The sequence below is a fragment of the Varroa destructor genome, unplaced genomic scaffold, assembly GCF_002443255.2.
Source record: "Varroa destructor unplaced genomic scaffold, Vdes_3.0 BEIS01000002.1, whole genome shotgun sequence".
Classification (NCBI taxonomy): domain Eukaryota; kingdom Metazoa; phylum Arthropoda; class Arachnida; order Mesostigmata; family Varroidae; genus Varroa; species Varroa destructor.
Window position 1 is genome coordinate 32,523,282 of NW_019211455.1, and position 21,879 is coordinate 32,545,160.

The 21,879-nt window shown below is 38.4% G+C and overlaps 2 long non-coding RNA genes across 2 annotated transcripts in view; one reads left to right on the plus strand and one right to left on the minus strand.

Annotated features, from left to right (window-relative positions):
- The window catches only part of LOC111244952 (uncharacterized), an 86,329-nt gene that overhangs the window by 57,780 nt on the left and 6,670 nt on the right, over nt 1–21,879 (minus strand). The window lies entirely within an intron of this gene.
- The window catches only part of LOC147757683 (uncharacterized), a 16,427-nt gene continuing 5,311 nt past the window's right edge, over nt 10,764–21,879 (plus strand). The window contains exons 1-2 of the long non-coding RNA XR_015322369.1: nt 10,764–10,995; nt 11,251–11,319. This is a non-coding gene — a long non-coding RNA (uncharacterized LOC147757683). The remainder of the gene's footprint in view (nt 10,996–11,250; nt 11,320–21,879) is intronic.

The following is a 21,879-nucleotide window of genomic DNA, read 5'->3' on the forward strand; positions in this document are numbered from 1 at the left end:
ATTACTGAGGATTGGCAGTGTAGTTGACGGGCGCCTGAAACGATGCGATAGACAAAACACGGGAGTCGGATCGCGGTTGGTCGCCGGCGCTACAGACGTATATTTGTGACTCCTCTTGGGAGTATTCGTGATCCTTACCTTTGAAAAAGACTTGATTTGCCTTGTGATATTACACAATCTTGTTTTTTCCCTTTAATAATTTTTACAATAGTATCAGTTGCTCTCAGCAACTTGACGCTGTATAGCTGCAATAGCTTTGAATCTGTACTTTATTAGCGGTCTTACAGTTCGACCCGAAACGTATAACAGATAGGACATGTAACTTAGATGTAGTTTTTTCGGTTTCGCAGCGAACAACTCAATTGCGACTGTGAATTCGTCCTTTACAATTTCTATGCATTTATAATCGTCGGCCCGTAGGAAGACGGCTATTCGAAATTTCCAGGTGCATATCCACTTTGGCTGTCGCACTAGTTATGCCCATTTTCGTGCTTGCACGTACCGCGACGAGGCTGCTAGAGGTTCAAGGCTTGGAATCACTGCCGTGTTGCTCACGGCAGCTATAGCGTAGTCGAATGTGGTCATTGCTTGACTTCGAAGACGTGCGTTTGCGTAGATACAAATTGGAGCCCGAAGCTGTTTCAAGACTACCCTTTGCCCCAACCGACGGAAGTAGAGGCCACGTAACCTTAATTCGCGGATGGAGAAACCCTGCGTGAACCCACTGCCGATTCTACTCGTACAACATGTACAGTTCAGAAGCTGGCAGCATCAAAGATCAAGTATTTTCGCTTGTTGATACACACAGCTTCGATCACAGCAGAATACCCTCTATTCGACCTCGAAAACCCTAATAATGAGTACTTGCTTTGCATACGCCCGTTCGGTTGAAACAGTCGAACGTCATAATTTACCATCTTTAGAATAATGTTAGTTTCGGCTCTTTGGGCGTTGACTAACGTGAACATTCATGCGCGAAAAAAATGCTTTTATATTATCAGAGAAGCACTATGGTATGCGGAAGATGACTGGAAGTTTTCAAAAAAAGTTTCATCTTGTAAGTGAAATGAAGATGTGAACTTATATGGCCTTAATTGTTATATTAAAGCTTACGAACCTCGTGCAATAGATGCTTTCTCTTTTCTTGTAAGAGATCCTCTTTATCATACAACATCTTCAAGCTTCAAGAGTTTTCATTTAAGCCGCACGCCGCCGAAACGCAACCGCTTAGATTAGACCATGCTGCTCTACAGGGTAGCGGTTGATTTCAAATAGGGTATTTCAACACCATAATAGGATCGAGCGGAATGTCCTGAGATGAGGTTTGACAATATATATAAGGTTTACATATTATCTATAATATTTACATATTAACTAAAAGCTACTTGCGTACAATATAATATTACTCGTTTGAATAGTTCTCTGTACGTGGCAGGTTGATTACTTTGGGTTTTTTTGCAGAATCTAAAAGTCACGTAATTATTATAATATGAACTCTTAAAGTAGTTGATGATGGTTGCACATTATTGACTTCTTGTTATTTAAATTGTTGTTAAAATCAGAAATATAAAATTACATATGAAAATATAAGCCTTTTAACTGAATTTCTCCAGCTCGTAATTCCGCCACCTATTAGCCCATGGCTACGTTGGGTGACAAAGAAAAGTACGTCGGCACCCCTCAGCATTGATTTAACGTTCTGCGCTGCACGTTCCGCTCCATCTGAGGAAGGCTCAACAGCTGTGAATTGCCATCTTGCGCCACTGCACCCCGTGCATTTTTTACTACTGATGTATTGCTACAAACAATATTCCACGGACCACCAATAAACAGACTTCGATTCTAATGAACTCTAATTAAATATACAAGGCCAAAGGCAGCAGCGGCTGAGGTCAACCGCGGAACTCTCATGTAATATATATATATATATATATATATATATATATATATAATATATACACAACAACAATATCAACACTAGTTTACACCAGTTGACGTCCTTTCAGCGCATGAATAGAAATGTGTGGTTTGGACTAGAAATGAGTAATGAGATTTGCGGCGTACGGGACAGTTACAATGTATCCTGCCGCCTGTTAGTTGATAAAGAGGCAGAAAGGCTACTTATGCGTAAAACGTTGGACATGCCAACTTAACGTTTAAAGGACATTAAACACCAGGCCAGGCCAGGCCAGGCCAGGTTTGTCTGAGACCGCCGACTTTCGCAAAAGCGGTCTCGTTTTGGCAAGCGCACACCAGCACAAAAATTACCACCAAGCAAAAACCACAGCTTTTAACCTTGACGAGCGACGCACGAGGTGAACCGAATGAAGTAGAAGACCCACCGTAGGAGAACACGAGGCAGCTAACACATAAAAAGAGCTGACGCGTCGTACCGTAAGATTACAAAATTTACAAGCTAGAAAGAAAAAGGCGACGTTTCTACTGTAAGCCATAATCCTAGTCATTGCGCCACATCACTAACAGTGCCTCGAGGCGGAAATTGTGGGCAGAAGGACGCCATATTTAGTTAGCCTGTCGCCCCGCCCCGTTGTCGGATCACCATAGTTTGTCGGTGTTAAACTATTTTTTTCAGCAGACACGGTCGATACTAACAGACTTTAATATAGTTGTACTACTACAGAATTGTAATTGTCTGATTTTGGCCACATTTTGACCGCAGTTTTGAATCCCATCACCTTAAGAGTCACAGGGTGTGTTTTTATTTTCGAAGTGGCGCCAAGTCTCCGCTCAGATAACTAGATACATTTTCGTGAAGCCGCCTCTACTGCCTCACTCGGACAGGCCTTTTCTGAGACCTCATTGTTAATTATAACGCCGACGTTAGTACGTGTCCTCAATATCTGTTGATCCACCTTGCAACCAATGAACATCTAAATTAAAGAGGAACTCTACATGAGACTAAATTTTCCAGCCGATAAATATTTGCCAATAGAATCTTATATTCTTTAAATACGAGGGTAAACGCCAACGATCAGGACAGTTCATGACTAGCCTCAACATCGCGTTCGCCAAATGAAAAATTGTATATGTAGCCTTTATCGCGACGAAGTCATCAACGAGGAAAGGCAACCGTTTACAACAACCTGACACGAAATGTGAAAAGAAAGTACTTATGCGACGATATGACCTGTTAGACATATATACATGTACTGGAAATTTAGAAGCGTTTTTCCGTATCAGTAGGGGAATCAGTGAGAGAATAAAGTATACCCTATTTGAATAGGTGACGGGCAATCTTCAATTTACTCTCTTTCGTTGCAAACGGTCTTGTAGATTAGTGTCGCGGGTCTCTCTAAAGCCAACGCTGGGCCGAAACAATTATCTCCAATAGGAAGCTTTTATCTTCACAACACAGAGAACTGATTTTACGTATTCTAATATAAACAGCCAATTTTACCGTACAAATGTAATTCAGGATAGCCAGCGTCCTACTGCTTTCTCGACCTACAGGAGACCCGTGTGCATTGAGTATGACGTTTCACAAACTGTCTCAGGAAACAGTCCGAGCAATCTCAATCATAATAGGTGACAGAGCTAGATGACCTAAAGGATTCGAATAATTGTTGCCACAGCGCTTCTCTAGGTCGGTGAAGGCATGACGACAGCACTCCGATATAATTTTCAAAGCAGGTGAGCTTATGGTTCTGGCTTCTCAGCAAGAACTATTTTAGTCAAACAATAGACTAAACGCAGTGAGTAGTTTTTCATGCACTTACATCGACTTGTCAACAACAATACGATACAAAGTACGATACGACGATACAAAGTTTACCATGAGCACGCTTAAACGCTAGAATGCATTTCTAGAATTTCGCTTATGTATCAACAATTCGTACATATAAACATTTTTTTTTCTTTTATTAAAGCTAGGGCGCATTGTGTCTGTATAAATGTAAATTTATCAGGTATCGCTATTGTATATACAACTACCTGTATGTCGATAGCTACTCGTGTAGTTGCTGCAGATAGTGTCAATTTGGCTAGTCACATTTACTACTTTCAAATAGAATTTCCAGAACGTCCGATTTTTCGGAATCCGACACGACGTCTCATCAGGGGAACACTCCTATTGGAATCCGTTGACAATATGGGACTGCTCGACAATGGCGAAACGAATTTTCTAGCCTAAACCGATTTACAGTAGATGAATGGGTCACGAGGTCTAAATTACCGCCGTAGAAGATTTCTGCTAAATAAGACATGAAATAATGGAGTGAAAAGGTTCACGTGACCTCTTCAGTAACGACTCATGCTGGACAGTGGTTCAGATAGCTGCTTACCCGATAGAGTCGTTTATTCTCCGACGGAAATTATTTACCCCACAAAGATCTCCCCAGTAGATCCTATAGCTAGCTATATTTAATGATTGAATCTATAAGATAGCATCTTTAGAGACGAATTTGGATCAATCTATCTACATACTATTGAGACTCTGTTTGCTTGTGCGAACCAAGTCGGTCCCTAAAATGGTCGGATCGAGCCGACTTTTGGTGGCTTCACGTGACAATGGGGTGTGAGTTACTTTTGTCTTAAATGCGTCTTGAGTTACTTTTAACCAGATTTCTAATGAGTGCCCCATAGGAAACTTCTAGCGGCTAACACCACGAACGTTTTTCTCTGAAAGTACTTTCTAAACAACTTTATGGCAAAAAAATAATGAACTATCAAAAACATATTTTTATGCAAACATTTTTCTGCATCTGCTTTCTTAACAACTATTCTTTAAGCCACTTAATAGATTAAAGGCACTGACTAAAAATGCAACATATACCTAAAATTAATATTTTCGAAAACTGCGAAATCCTATGAGTCGTGCTGGTTTACTAGTGTAACAAAGACAAGCAGTAGTTTCTTAGAAAATTTCTAAAAAATGATAATTGCAAAGTTGAAGTGATAAGCTTTGCAGCCATTTTCCTGAGAAAAAAAAAGTCATGCTAAAGACTGCCAAATGCGAAAAAAAGATACGTGAACACCTATCATCTAAAAAAAATTAACAAAATGCAGGCTACGATGAACTATTAGGAGCAAAGCCAATACATCAGCTGAAACATCATGTAACGTTTATCACATTTTAATTTAGTTAAAAATACGCACAGCTATATATTATAAAAGGGAAGATTAAAAAAAAAAGCCTTAAGCCTTGCTACCAGAGTCAATATGTTAGCCCACCCGATTCATTCGTTTACCTCAGAGATAGGCCGACTCTATTCAAGAAAAAAAAATCAACTAGCCGACACTCAAAAACCCCGTAATAGTAAAAATGTCTTAAAGGACGACTCGTTCCGAACGAGACAAATCTAGAGTTGGCAAAATTCCCTAGTGAACCTATTAAACAGAACTGCAGAAATAACTATACGAAAACAACAAGTTAGCTAGGGTAACTGGTAACGTACTTTCAATCTAAAGCCTTCGTTAAAATAGGTAAATGAATAAAATAAAAATAATACAAAGGAGGCACAAGGTAAAGCCTGAAGGTCCTTCTGGTATCTGTTTGTTTTTCAAACTGAGATAAATTCGTTAAAGTACTTAGATTAGCCCTAATGTTAATTTTAGCAAGTTTTTTACATTTATGCATTTTTTGCTGGAGTTTCTTATCCATGTATATGGCATAACCAGGAGCTGAGCTGAGCTGAGCTGTATTTTAAAGACAGTTTCGGCAAAAGATATTCACCTGACAAAATGGTAGCTGAACGTTTACATGGAGGTCTACGTTGGGGGGGGGGGGTAGAGAGGGGTGATTTTTGGTCGAATTCGAACGTTTTCGATCGGAATGCATTGCCTCCTCATACACCTAGTTTTCAATTTTCGACACGAAAATGTCGTTTGAAGGGTAGAAACTCGACATGGCATTCCGTATAGAGGAGGGGGAAGCTTAGCGCCAATCAATGGTATCGATGCACTATACAGACGAATACCAATAACTGTTATCTTTGGATGAGAATTACGTAAACCCTATTGGGTGTCTGGGTTTGCCTGTGTAGCGATGGAGTGATGAAAAAGAGTAAACAGACCAGCCGTATCTATCGGTCTATTAACCGTAAACTTTGTTAAGGGTCGACTGATAGCCGCTTTACTGCGCGTCCGTTCCCCAGACGTCGGCGAATGGCCGGCCTAACCCGCGCGCATGCAGACCACACAATAAAATAGCCAATACTGAAAAAGCCTTAAGTGATCAAGTTTTAGAAACGTATTGAAAGCCAACGTATCATGGCTAAAGCAAATCTAAAGTTGGCTGAGTTTTCAGAGGTAAACATATTAGACTAGGCTGATAGAAAAGCTACAAATGGCCAGCGGGTTACGCCCGACAAGATTATTACAATAAAATATTTATTGGCTTCTTTACGTAAAATTTAGTGTATTAGTAAGGCGTAAAATCAGTTAAATCAATGATAACACACGCGTGAGACAAAGACTATGGGTCCATCTAGCATAACCAAAGAATACTTCAGTTCCTTACTGACTGAACTCGTCAACTGTTATATTTAGAAAGCAAGTGAACTTTTTTGATATTAGGTTCCAGATTTAAAAAAAAAACGGGGGTCTTTGTATAATAGTTTCACCAAAAAAAAAAAAAAAAAAAAGCTTTACCAGAAACACACGACCTGAGTGTGTAAACACTGAATTAATATAAACGAATTGAGATCTCCGACAAAAATCGCATCGCTGAATTTCGCATCGCGCATTCTCCCAAATACGAATCTTCTGCGATAAACTAGTACAACTCAGAAGGAAATAACTTTACAACTTAAATGCAAGTGCGAACCAGTGGTCGATTCTAAATCTGCAGCCTTGCCCAAAAATGCCTGGCATTAATCCGTAGAGTAACAATAATCTTAGCGCATCTGAAATTTCGGTAATAGATGAAACGTTTGCCAGTTATAATTTAAAGAAAAAGGTTCAAGGAAGTGGCAACAATCCAATGGGCATAGAAGATACTACAATACCTATAGACAGAGTCTGATTATTCTACAGTAAAGCTATTCAATGACTGGTTCGCTCGGATCGTTTTAGAATTTCGCTTTCCTTTTTATGACTTTCATAAGTAAACGGAATCTACAAGCTATTGTCCAATGTCGATTTTATATGCCAACCTGTTTTGACTTTCTCACAAACGGCTTCATAAAGATTTTAGCTTTCGGTCGTTCACTGTATAATTTTCTAACGGTAGCATAAGTCCGAATGCTACGTTTTCTTTGCTACTTTGTAAAATTTATTTGAGTAGTTCGTTGAATGCGTGCATATTTAATTGCCCACAGACACCGAATCTTCTCTCGCAATCTCTTAACTTAGGGCAAACTGACCACTAGATAAATCAGTGGCAGCGACTGGCAAACTTTAGATGGAAATAACATAGAATTTCAGTGAGAAAATATATAATATTCTGAAAGCGATCGTAGTATTCATTCTACTCTACAAATCACGCCATCAGCTCAAAGTGGGTATTATTACTCTGCCTGTAAGAAAGGTAAAAGCCTGTCAGCATAAAAAAAATAAACGTTTAAAAACTTTTGTCAGCTACGTATTCAATAGGGAACGCAGTAACTGATGACGATGTAACTACCAAGAAATTGTAAATGTCAAAACGAACGAAGCTCAAAGTTGGTTTATAAATTTCGAAAGCTCTTGAAGGCCGCAGTCAAACAAACACTTCACCTTAACAGAGTGGATATACCATCGTTGCATATAACGTTTCTGTGCAGAGAAAGATTCTGGTAAATATAAGCGTTCATAAATATAATGTATAACGAAACGCCTTATCATAATTCACAGTGATTAAACCATACGAAGCTTCACTCTGAGCTGAATTGTACGTTCTTAGGGACCTCTCATACCGAAAAGAACCGACCTGATCTCACAGGTGGAGTACAGTTCTACAAAGGTGACGGTGCCTAAATCCATGCGATTAAAAAGGCCTTAGTCACGAATGAATGATAGTACACTTGTATGCTACATACTGTCTCCACTTGGACAACGAATTTCGTACCAGGTCTTGGAACGCTCCACGAAACAGCCCTAGGTTTCAAACCTGTTTAGAGGCAGACGACAGAGTTTTGTTGGTGGGCGTTTAAAAACCGACACTGAACTGTTTAATGAGAACACGCATGGCAACATTGATCGTTGTATTTAATCAATCTGACCTAGATCTTTAGGGCTGGTTAAAAGTTGCCCCTCTTGTTGGCTGGATCCTGTCTCACCGCGAAACACGTTAGCTTATGATTCAGTATACCCTTAGAGACAGGTTGTCAGGCTGAAAAGAATATAAAAACGGTCTAAAGGTTCTTACAAGTTTTTACCTAAAGTCGACTAGATATTCATGCATATTGTCTGTTTTTCAACAATTTGGATGGCCGAAGAATGAACTGGGTGCTCATTTAGCCTTAAAACCAATGATGACAGAAGAGAAACTACTGTTGCTTTTCTTTTTGAGGTCTATGGATATACCTTATGAACGCACGCCCGGGACCTATGTCACAAAACTCCATCAAACATTTCAATGAAAAGTTCCTGCTTCGTGTACAGCTTTTAGTCGTCGAAATAACCCTTCATCAATATTACCTATTTTAACCAAAATGTTGTTTGCTCTGTTTCAGTATCGACGACTAATCTCCTGCCCAACGTCGACGAATTGACAGCTAATGTGTAACGCGCAGCATTAACATTGATCATGATCTTTAAACCTACGGGTTTTTTGTTTTTTAGAAATAACCTTGAATCTGGATTGCATAAACGGAACGAATTTTTTTTTTATCACAGAAGGCACGATCCCACATTATTTGAAAGTGATAAACGGCATGCTTCTTAGTGAATTTTCACAGTGTCCTAGACGCAGTCAGTTACAATTTTACCCGATAAGAGCACGAACGATATTACTCGATATTAGACATCGATATCTTAACGCAACGCTAAGGCTCGCAAGGCCCAAAGATAGACAATGCCTTCTTTACTGTAGCGGGTCACCTGCGGTAAGTTTTACAGAGAATGATATCTCTAAGTAAGTCAGTAATACTATCTTCATCAGAGCTATTTCCAATGGGACGACAAGAGCAACTTTACGCTCGTCACTACCTGGAATATACATAGTTTCATAAATACGCACACGATCGCTTCAGGCACGATATCTGCTACTGTTTCATAGAAATTTTTGACGGGATCCTGTAAGTGGCAACCTTTGGTGACTACTAATGACACAAACCGTTCAATCATACCTAAGCACCCATTTAGACGAGGTAGTAGCACACTCAGAGCATGAGTTCGGTAGCTATTCTCTGACTGTAAACGATATGAAAAAATGTTTGATTTGCTAAAATAACATAACTAGGGTCTACGCTTGGGGCTAGTTTACGTTGATAACGAATATCGTATGCATTTTACTATTATATCGGGGGTAAGTCGTATTAGATCGTCGAAGTAGCAGTAGTACAAGTTGAAATTTTAATTGGAAACCATTATTGACTGTAAACCATACAAGGTCAAGCAACTACACAGACGAAAAGAAATTTTGTCGCTTTTTGTCACCAGGCAGCCTACAATACGTTTTGAATCGAATGCCTTTTCTCTGTGTTAAAGAGACCTAAAAAGTTCAGGCTTACATGACACTAGTCCTCTCAACTGTTGTAAACTGTGAGTTGGGTCTTCTAAGTACGCAACGAAAAACTTTATCGAACCAATATAGCAGGAGGCCTATGTGAGCTTTTTGTTATTATTGTTACTAGTAGTAATTGTAGCGGTCGTGATCATACTGTTGTTATGATCATTATCATTTAATTTTTTTTTATGTTGTTTTTTTACAATGACAATTTTACAATGACAGACTGTATTTGAACGAGCCAGAGAATGTCAACGGATGTTTGCCAAAAAGGTTTTGTTTCATCCTATTCCCTTCCAAGTCATTCGACGCTAGGAGGTATTGCTGCGTTGGGGACCGGCCACGCAGGCCATTTGAGGTAAACTAAGCGGAAACCTGCGACAAACGAGGGGCATCGCCCTCACTACAAATATTGTTTCAAAAAAAGTACTAGCAGGGCTATGTGTTGAAACCTAGCCCGATTCCACTGTATCTAACATCGATTTCTTGGTGTGGTCTCGATAACCTGGCGTTCTAATCTGATTCCCTAAACGCTTTCGTTAGAAGTAAGTTACGCAAACATTCAACCTGATTTACGACTCACTAAAATAGAATTAGGTAGGTTTATATTTGTAACTTCAGTGTTACTATTGTAAATACAAAGTGCATTTATTGATGCATGTTGTGTGTATGTAATAGGAAATTCAGTATCTGCTGCTAGATAGATGGCGTCTAACGATACGTATCTTAGGGGAACGCCAATATCCCCAACACATGCCAATTACCAATAATTAGCTATATCAACTTCGCTCTTCCAACCCGCTCTGAATACCCTCTTATTTAACATGTTTTTTCTCAGAAATTAAATTTTAAGCACACTTTCACATATATGGGGCATAACGTATACGTATTGTTTTTTTTGGGAGTATTCAACACTGTTATTGTGTAAGGGTGCCCATGGTCAATGTAACAACGCAAACATATCTAGGAACAAGAGGATCAGAAAATGGAAAACCGGATCTGCCTAACGCGGTTGTGATTCAGTGGCCAATTAAACCGTACAGTATAATAAGTGGCGTTTAATGGTGAATCACCGAACACTCACCATCGTAATACCGTCGCCTTGGATAGCTGATACAACAGGGATGATAGAGACAATCATTTTTGATTGCAGTTGTTTGAAAGTAAATCGTCGACAGAAACAATTTTGTGGTATTCCATTTAACGAATGGACGGCCAGATTAAGGGATTCATTTACAACAAATTCTGCATTAGTTTGGTCCGAGCGGACGCCATTGTAGACCTCTGGCACGTGTTGGCTACAGCTATTACTTTCAGCTCGCCCTGTTTCGACAAGGCAATATTGCAGATAGTTTATGGTACAATTTACAAGTGTTATCAGTTTAAAGGTTAGTTTGAAGTTTTTTACTTGAAGTATTTTGAAGTTCTTTACTGCCTGCGACGCCCGAGGTATCCACCTGAGCTGGGTATCTTACACTCGACAGAGGAAAATCTCTGATGGCTTCGTTTAAACGGACGTGGGTGTCGAACTTTTGCTTCGCTTGCTCAGTAATTATCAGTAAATCACGCGTCAGTGATTATAAGACCCATAACAACGTTGTTGTCTACGCAGTGTGCTCATGGATTTTTTTCCGTCTTTAAAGTTCTGCGAGGAACTCCGCCCGGGAAAAAGATTACCCTTCCTCAGAAGAGGCATCGACAGAGCTTATGAGGTAAGCAACGATAAGTCGTTCTGTCTGAAAACCATTTATTCGATGAGAATTAGAAAAGAATAGCTTAAAGGAACGCTTATCCAGTGACGAAAACGTTTTGTGTTCAAACACTGTTTCAGGGTAAGTTTTGTGAACAGATGTAGTAAACTATGTTCGTGCAGCCTGACAAGCTGCGCTAAGTTGGCCCAAATAACTGTGACCGGATCGTTAATGGCGTGAATTAAATCTTTTTACCGTTTCACTACTTTAAAAACTAATTTTATTTATGTCACGTCGATATATTGTAGAAGCGCTACGACTCTGACAGGCATTACAAGGTATAATAAGGACAACAAAGAATAAGCTTATGTTTTGTAGAATATCCTTAACTATAGAAGTGCTCCTGACGTAAAAAGGTCAAACTTCAGAAAGCGACTATTATGCAACGTTAGGTAACCAATATCAGTTTAAGGTAGCAAGAACAGTTCTAACCGCTGGCCTCTGTCAGAGCCGCTGCCACCTTGGCATAAATAAGTCCATTAACGCTTTGAGCAGCCACGCGACTTCTTGAGACGAATAGTCTCTTTATACTAAATGTATACGTTTTTTACGTCCAAGTCGACCTTTCGTGGCAGCTCAAAGTTAGTACACGCGGCTTAAATTAGATACTTTACACTACAATATAATCCTTTAAGTGATAACTTAGCACTTTCGGATCTTAAAACGGCGTAACGATCCAAATGTGAGCCGTTCAACTTGACAGCTTGACGTGCGACCTATTCACGTGCCCAGTTTCAAGCTTTTCCCAATCTACTTCTACAATGAATTTAGATGTATGAAAGGGACAGTCCCACACCGCTGCGTCACAATGGACATAGATATTTAGATGCGCAGATTCGCTAGTAGAACTGCGTATGCACCTCCTCCGAGTTTTCATATCAGCGTTCGCTATTATAGTAGCCCGTAAATCATGTAATCGTTATTATTGCTTTTTCTTTTTTCAGTAGGTACGGCTGTCGATGCCATTGGAAAATCACAATTCTAATAGGATTTAACTCAAAAAGGAAGAAAAACCTCATCTGCTTTCCGGATTTCTAGTGAATTTAGATAGACACAAAAAACTTTACATGCGGATAAAACCGTAATGAACTGTATATTCATTGCCTAATTTCGTAGAATACTATGAACCCAGCATATCTGTCAGGCATGCTTTGTGGTCTATGTGGCACCGGGCTTATGACACATGCATGACGAAAATACAAGGATTACAATGTGCCCCTTGCTGTTTATTGATCTCATTTATAAATAGCGTACTGATTGACGCTGCACCGTATCCACCGCTTCAAGAAGGTCCTATTCAATGAGCCTAATATCTCAGAACAAGCATTATTTGTCGGTAATTTACAGTTTTCCCCTCATCTAATGGTGCAACCAATTTCTTGCTCTAAGATCATCGGTGTTTTTCCTCATCACCTTTTCGACCATTTCATTCCTATTTGACTATAACTGAACATTAATTTTGGTCGTGCAGACGATTCCATGGTGAGTAGCTGGCTTTTAGTGCTCTTTAAGTCAAGTAAGTAAGTAAATTTTCCGCTTTACAGTTATGCAGTCGCTATTTCTTTGCCCTTGATCGATGATAGGCTGATTAGCAAAATGTAGGGGTAATCTCAGTAGGACACGTAACAACTGCTTAGGGCCTCCTGCAAAAAATAAATTCTTCCATAATTGATTTTGAATGGTCCCTTTTAAGAGAGATACGAAAGGTGTCGCTATTTAGCAGTGCTACTAGGAAAGAGGTCTTAATGCGATCTATAAAAACTAGGCAGAAGCAGGGACTCTATGGCTATATTTACCATCGAATTTCGTAATACTATTAAACATTTTTTGCTGAGGATATTCCTTCCTTGCTGGCGCAAACGCTACCGCTGCAACACCATCACAGGGACGGAGGTCGTTTACATTGGATGAATGGAAACGAGCACGAAGCTCAAAGCGAATAATTTCTCGGTAGGGTAGACTTCTCAGAGAATTTCCTCATACGTGATAACAAAATTCTAGAAATGGAAATAAGATGGATTGCAAATCTATGAACGTATCTCTGCTTACAAACTTTCCGAATGATCGGGATCTGAATCTTCTCCAAAAAAAACTCCACGAGGGTGACGTCTGTCAGCTGGAAACTAGTTTACCTAGCAATATTGAATATAATAGGAAATTACATACGTGCATAAAAATCAAGCTTTAGCCTGACCTAAAATAATTTGCCTTAGAAAGTAGATACAAAACATAACGAAAAAAATATCTACATACATCAATTTGTATATACGATAGTACTTGTAGCGGTAAAATTCCATCATTATTAAATGTGCATAAAATATAAAAAAAAAAATTGAAATGAATCATCATATGTACGAGGAATACGGTGAATTAAGACATCAGTCTCTTTTTAATTAGACAACACGGCAACACAGACTATATGACGATAATAATTGCCCTTTATTAAAACAAAAACAAGTCACTTTTGATGGGCGAACGCAAGACACGAAATATGACTAAAACAACAGTAGCAAAAAATTGTCGTTTATCGCTTCGTAGTGTAAAATACTTTTACGGTGGCCGCAGTCGTTGGGCCCTTAGTCATATCGCGTCGTAGACTGCAATCAGCCATACATGTACACTACAAGTTGACGGCTACATAAATGGAAAAATCTGCCCGATACCTCAAGCGACACACTAACAGATTTACGTCTATACAAAAAAAAACCATCCGGATACGCCTATATCAGTTCGTTGTGAACATTAGTTGTCAGAACTTGTGGCGATTCCTAGCTATTGAAACGTTCAAATCAGACACAAATGTGTGTTATCAACGGCATAACGGCTGCGGTTGCTATGTAAAATTTAAAATGCTAGTCTGTGTAAGTAAATATGATTACAAGTTTCGGCTCGATACAGACTTAATTACTAAATAAGTTCAACAGATGAGACCTAACGTTCGCATATGACTTTCTTCTGCTAAGGTACCAATAGATAGACTTTCTTGATATAAGGATTGTTTCGTTCGTCGTAAGTATTAGAACAATTGTACTCGCATCGAATACGTACGGTGTTTCTCCAGGTGCGCGATTTTAGAGTTAAAGCAATGTTCTTATTACCGGTTAATATATTGTAAGATCAATTCATTAATAGCCATAGTTAAAAGCATAAAACCGAACGTGTTGGAAGGTTGATTCTATACAACTTATCTCCTTCACAAGCAACTGGATTAAGTATAACTTAGCCATATACGTCTACACCGTATTCGGAGTAAATTTATATACAATAATTTCGAAAAGCGCGGGCATCGTGCCTGCACGATCTGTTTCCCAAATACGTATTTCCAGCGAGACATCCCTTTCAAGGTAACCTAGTTTAACGTAGACAGCTATATAGCTTTATAGTTTATTTATCACTACCGGAAAATTTTGCAGTCATAATTGAAACAGAATGTTTTAAACAAACTTAAAATAATGCCAAAAACAATGATCAAGATTTAAATAGTGCCTTATTTCTAAAAGTGACACAACGATTACGCGTTGCTAGCCTGGCATAGAATTTCAACAAGATGTAATAGAAATATTACGTATTTGCGTAATATTTGGTAATAGGGCTATAAATACGTTCGACATTCTCTATTCCGGCAATTTCGGACCTCTGCTGACGAATCTCAAAATAAAGGCTCTACTTAACCCATTTAATAAATTTGCATTTTTTTAGGTTCGTAGTCAAATAGCCGGACGAGGACAAGTTCTTCCTCATATTCTTTACATACATACGTACGTCGTTTCTATCAGAATGCAGCGGTTTTCTAATTTCAGAGAAATATCTAAAGCGAGCCGTGAAAGGTTATAGATATTTTTCTCTCAACAAAGTTGTCCTCAAAGGAAATAGTACCATTACACACAATGCACTAGAAAATAACGAAGTTTATTCATTTTAATTTGTCTATTGAAATATTAACTTGCTAGCTATAGGCCTGATAAGAACAGTTCGATGATGTATATTAAGCCCTAAGCTATATTTTGAGGTCTTCATATTTGTATACCGAAAATGAAAAAAGTTTAATACTTATTTCTAACTTCTTAAACCAGACAGGTTAGACAACCCTAAAAATACATCTGTAAATATCTATATATATATATATAAGCAAATTGATACGCATTGACATACGAATTTAGACTCTTCAGCATTTTTTGAATCACACCGTTTAGAAGTATACTTCATTTCACTGAGATAAAATAAATACATATTAAAAATAATGCATATACGAGTTTTTTTTTGTATGTAATAAGCGAAAGATAAGAAATTTCACATAATGTTCTAAAAAGTAGTTTACATAAAGTTTTCCAGAATCGTTTCACATATACAGCATATGGCAAGCATCGTCTGATGGCTGTCTCAATTTTTTTTTCGCTATTAAATTTACTGAATTTTTCTCTATTGCTACGTAAACAGATGTAAAATAAGGGTTACTCTATTGCCAAGCGAATGATTTTAAATTGATTAAACTACTGAGAGACTTCTGCTTCATCCCGTATATGTAGACATTATATTTTAGCGATTCTGTGTTCTTCGTTCCTGTACAACAAGAGGTGGGAACGTATTCGGTATAACCGGATGAATGAGAAAGCTTGTTTCCCGAAAGCCCTGTCACCAGTTCTAAATCATTGCCCACAATAAAATAATGCTCGTAGAGTATCATAGTTTTCAATAGAGGTTTATTTAAGTTTGTAATGGGTAAGACCTGATATAGCAACTGATCCTTAAGAATTCTTAAAATGGTTACCTATTATAAAAAAATATAGCGATTTTGCCACCTTTCGTTATAGTGAAGCGGATCTATTTACGTGTACCGATAGAATGTCCTTAAGCGACTTGTGCAGAATGTGCTCCTATTTCACTCAACTCAATAAAGGTATTATGTTTAAAATTGTTATTAGGTGCAAACTTTGATCGTTGCAACAAGTAACCTTCGACAACAACTGCGATGTTTTTTTGTTATTTTTTTTTGTGGTTTCATTCAGTTCATATGAGTAAGCATCAGATTTATTTAGGTTTCAGCAAACACGAAAATTCATAAAGCTAACGTCATATTATGAATATACCTTTTTGTTCCTTTCACTACAGAATGTAGCCCATATAGAACATAGGAAAACCTACTATGAAAGGCACCGTTCTCAACTAAAGAGAAAAGGTAGTCCATATTAATCTCTATTGTTGTTTGATGACACGTACGTGCTATGATTATGGCTCGGAGCTCGTATGTACAGTCAATTTGTTCTTCTTGTTTAACAGTTTAGCCTGCCTATGTTCGATCATACTTTACCCGAGCTGGCTTTCTATTTTCGATGCAGCTGACTCAGAGTGCATTTCATAACTCGTATATATATATATATATATATAATGAAGATGTTCAGGCAATTCTATATCGTACTATTTATCGATTATTGAAGATAGCACTAGCTCCTGGAAGTCTTAGTTCCGGTTTTTACGGTGATCAAGGCTGCCTTCAATTTGACCCGATTTAAAGCTATCTTGATCTGTAGGAGCAATCGCTTCACAAACAATGACCTACGCATTTGTTTGTAATGGCCAGTAGTCGAACGCGTTATTTTTTTTATCATGCACAATCTACAAGGTACCAACCTTAGACGAAGAAGTTAATTTTCTATCTCGAATGACGACTCGCTTAATACAGAGAAACTTAAAGTGCACGGGGCTTTAATACTTATTAATGGAGTATATTTTAGCGATGTGGACATAAGCTCGGAACCAACAGCAGGCACGCCTCATTTGCTTAATCCAAGACCCACTTTTAAGATATTTCGCCGATTAGAAAAGGTTGGGACGAACGAACATTTCGGCGGGTTTAATGTCAGATATGTGTGTTTCTTGGAACGCTCGGTTGGCTAGTACGGTTACGTTGCACTTAACGCCCCACCAGGAGGCGCTACCGCTGCTGCCGACCCGTCCTATATATGGACAGACTAGTAGAAAAGGGGCTGAACGGGTCGCGGCGCCTCGATGGCGCCGCCCGGCGCAACCTTGATGCGTTGGGCTGAAGGTCACATTTGATATCAATAATCCGCCTCTCTTTTTGCGTGCTTCCATGGTTTATATAGCTCGCCCCAATCAGTGAGGTAAAGAGGTCTTTTCTTTACCCACTTACTCCTCCATGATATTATTCCGGTTAGCGTTTACACCCGTTTGGGTTGAAGAAGACAAAACGGAAAACGCAGTTCACTCAACTATGGCTCTCGTATGCACGTGTACGTTCCCTTCTGCGACTTGTCATCCAACTCGACGCCGGTCTTACGCATCTCTTACCTAGTCCTCACATCCGACCCCGATGATCGTCCCAGCGAGCAACATAATCAGCTATTTGAGACAAACTGGCGACCCATCCTGTTCCTATGGGGTTCGGCCAATATCATAGCCAGTGACTAAAGAATAGAGCTAAGAGCAAGCGATACGTGAGTATCGCCTGTCACTCTTGTTGGTTTGAAAGGAAGTAGGTCATAAAGGTCAATTTACTCCGCTCTATAGATTCAAAATACGGCGAAAAGCAGCAAATAGGTAATCGTGTCGGTAAAATGTGTGTAGCAGGCAGGCGTTGGTCGCTTATTGTCCTGATTCAACCCATTGTTGTTTGGTAATTGTTTGGATTTTGGTTCAAGCAACTCTGTGGAACAAGATTTCGCTGACCCCGGGGATTCAACGAAGTAATACCATTGGTCGAGCAGATTTCGAAGATCTACAGATTTTGAGTACGTTTCATGTATTGCTTTCAATAAATGTGTAATTTTATTTTGACATTTACGCACTTTTTGTGAAAGAATATATGTCTTACAAAAAGAAATCCACTTGTCGTAGAGGTGCGGTTGTCAAAAACGCTGCACCGTATAGTTAGTAGTCGACAAAGTTTTATTACTATTATTATTATCTGAGATATCTAGAAAACTAAATTATTTAAATGCTAGATGGTGCTTGAACATGGGGTCAATACTGGATATTGGTCATGCATTGTTCTACGAATGCTATTCAAGATTTTCTAGCAAGGGTATTTCTGTGTAACGTGTGTCCGTCGGCCAAAATGCGTATTTCGCCTGTAAAGGTTCACTGAAAGGGACTCGGCTGAGTCAATAAAAAAAAAAACATTGCAAGACGGCGGCAACATTTTTAATTTTAGTCATAGCTTACAGGCGATATAATTTAGCAAAAACAAATTCCTAAAAGGAGTTTAGGTTGATAGGAAGAAGATATGTTGGCATCAAGTAAACGTTCCAACGTTGCTGTTGTAATTGTTGACAAGAAATTTATTGAAGTACATCACCTTAGCCATTTATGACCTTACAATTTTCATTTAGAAAATATCGACATGAAAGGTAATTTGTTGAGTAATATAGCAATATCTATATTTTCGGAACAAAGCTTACATATTTTCCTTTAGGAAAATATATATACCAAAGAATATACCAAAGTTACAAAGAATCGCTCCCCTAAACTACAAAATGAAACGCAATTAACAAGACGTAAATTTCATGTAAAAACAAGTTAAAAATAATTCATGTATCAATTCTTCTCTCGGACATCAAAAGCAGATGATAGGAATTACAAAGTGTACAACAAATATCAGTGTTTCCACCTTCACAGATCGCTAAATATTATATGGATAAATTTATTCTACACAGGATGTAAAATGATAGAGAACGACGTGAAGAAGGGCTCCTATGGTTGTAAATAATAAATCTAACATTCACCAGTTCGCTTCTCTAATTAAAAAAAGAAAAAGAAAAAACACCTTTTTGCATCCGGTTTATTGGTTCCTTTTGTTTTTTTTATAAAGATTTTGTGATATTAGTTCTTTTTCAATATTTAGAAAAGAATATTCTCTAATAGTTTTTCGCACACGGGTTACCTTAATTTATAGAATAAAAATCGCATCACCGTCACTATTTCTACCATTTGCATGGAAAAATGTAACGGATTGCTTTTGGAGACACGTATGGCCCCATTTAGAAGATTGCAATGTTTTATCATTCAAGTAAAAACTATGGTCTTCACTGATCTAAGTGGGTATTCCTATTTGTAACTCTTTTTTGTAGACTGAATGGCCACTAGATAAGCAACATTATCATTGTGTAATCTTTAAGTCTATCCTAATCGATTACGACCAGTGCTCATAACTATTTCGGCTAAAAGCTCTTAATGCCTACTTTTGAACCCATATTTGACCGTATAATAGAGATAAGAATTGAAGGGAAAAAACATTTTAGTTCCTCATACCGTATAGATTATATTTACCAGGCTTAATTCAAAGTCATGGATAGAATGTAAACAGATGTTTGCTTTCGGCAGACGCTTCAGGCTGTCTAAGGGAAACTCTGAAACATGCCAGGAGTCTCACTTAGATATAGAAACATTAGTTAATTTTGTACAAAGGTACAATGTAGCCCTTGTGCCTGATTTATCCAGACGTAGGATTTCATAAACAATCGGCTCAAGCTTTACTTGCATCCGTTCGTCATAATCATATTGGTGAGCTGAACGAACTCATGTAAAACATTCATCTAGTTATTATTATATTGATCTCACACGTATATTTATGCCTGACTGGTATCATTGAGCTAATACATGGAGCATTTAATTTTCCTCAATACGAATAAACCTAGGAATTCCTTCCAAAAAGTGAGGCCTGTTTTTTTTTTTTTTTTCACAAATAGCATAGGCTTCTAGCATCCATATACCTGACTGTTCGACTCATAGAATAAAACAAAGTAGCTAACGTTTACCATAATCCATACGGAAAAATGTAAATCAAGCTTACTTCATTCAAACTTTTAACTCTGGTGTATTTGAAGTAGTGAAGATAAGACAAGTGACAACAATGATAATCAGCTCTAAAGAAAAAAAAAAGTTGTCAATGCGATCATGAATATTTGTTTGGCTTGCATTGCCGGACCTTTGATCCTTGGCTCGAAAATACTCTCTCCAATATAACCTCAACAACGTTGGATTCAAAACCGTAACACTGTCTGTTACGTTACCGAACCTTCAAGAAGAAGCTTCGGCATGTATTTCCATCAAGGTGCGCCGTTTGAACCTTCCGCTCGATTGATCATACTGTTCCCTTGTACATTTAAATATAACGAATGCTATGCAGACTAATTATGGATAGTCATGTGTAAAATGAACAGCATCAAGCCATCGTCAGAGGTGGTGAAGGTCATAAGCCTACCTTTGGTAGCCGAATGTAACGGGTTGGAGTATAAATAATTTTTTATCCAATAGTAAGTGAGAAGTTTCACTCGAATTACCGACCAAATTGATTTATTTGTTGGGCATTGTTCGCTATTATCTTCTGCCATCTATCAGCACGTTATTTTTTTCCCAAGGTTTACCTATCAGGCATTGAAGATATCGACCGGTTAGATGTTAAGAGCCTTTTCCAATATGCAGTTACGTATTTCATTTTTCAGTGATTGGAAAGAGGGACAATTTATCGAAGCGAGGTATGAAGTATATGGTGCGTGCAAATGAACCTCTTGCTCAAGCTCTTGCAGGCCGACTTTCCCACTTTTGGGCCCGTGTGGCGTGGCCTTACTTAAATGATTTTTTCTCTTCTATCGGGTCTTTTCTCTGTTGGATAGCTTTGTTCACTGGATGTGGCTGGGTCACATATGTATCCTTGTTGATCATTTTGTCCTTCTCAAGCAGTCAATAAAACCCATTGAACGAAAGTGATCATCTTTTTTTGGGATCCGTTCCACTTCTGGGTTTGGACGTATCTAGTGAACCCACTCACTCTGTTTTGTACTAATGTAAACGCGCCAGTGATCGTTGCCGGTGGCAATTTTGTCTAGAAGTCCGTTACACTGACTGTTTGTTGTTTGATAGGGGCAGAATACTGAGGGACAATTAATTCATGAGGCACTTAAGCTCGTAATATATTGAGTAGATTCTATTAATTTAAGGTGTCAGAGTCTGTCGACAGTCATAGAACTGTACTTAATTTTTTTGCTTAATTCTTAATCTTCGGGCGGTCGTCTCTTCAAAACAGAGCAGAGAGTCCGAATGCACCTCCCAGTTCCAAAATGTTTCGACAATAACGATAGCAGCGCTGATCATAATCTAACATTCATGTCTGTGAAAATTGAGATAGAAGTTATATATACGTGCAGTATTATATCATTTAGAATTGTATCTCATCCGTAATTAAGAAAAAAAAAAAAAAAAAATTATTATATGTACCTTTTTACATGTATCCATGCTTATGATGGTTACCGAACACCCAGTTGTTCTGTAATAATCTCTTCAGAAAAAAGTGTTACGCCGTAAGCGCCGTTACGTACGGATATATAGCGCATGCAGTACTTTTGAGGAACGAATCTTTTTCTCTCTTTACGGGCTGTAGCATGGCTTTGTCAAAACAAGATGAACTGCTGCACGATTACTACCGATCAATCGGACTATGTTATAAATGACGAAGAGCACTTTGCACCAACGGGGCTAATCATTACTTACTACTAAACACTTTAT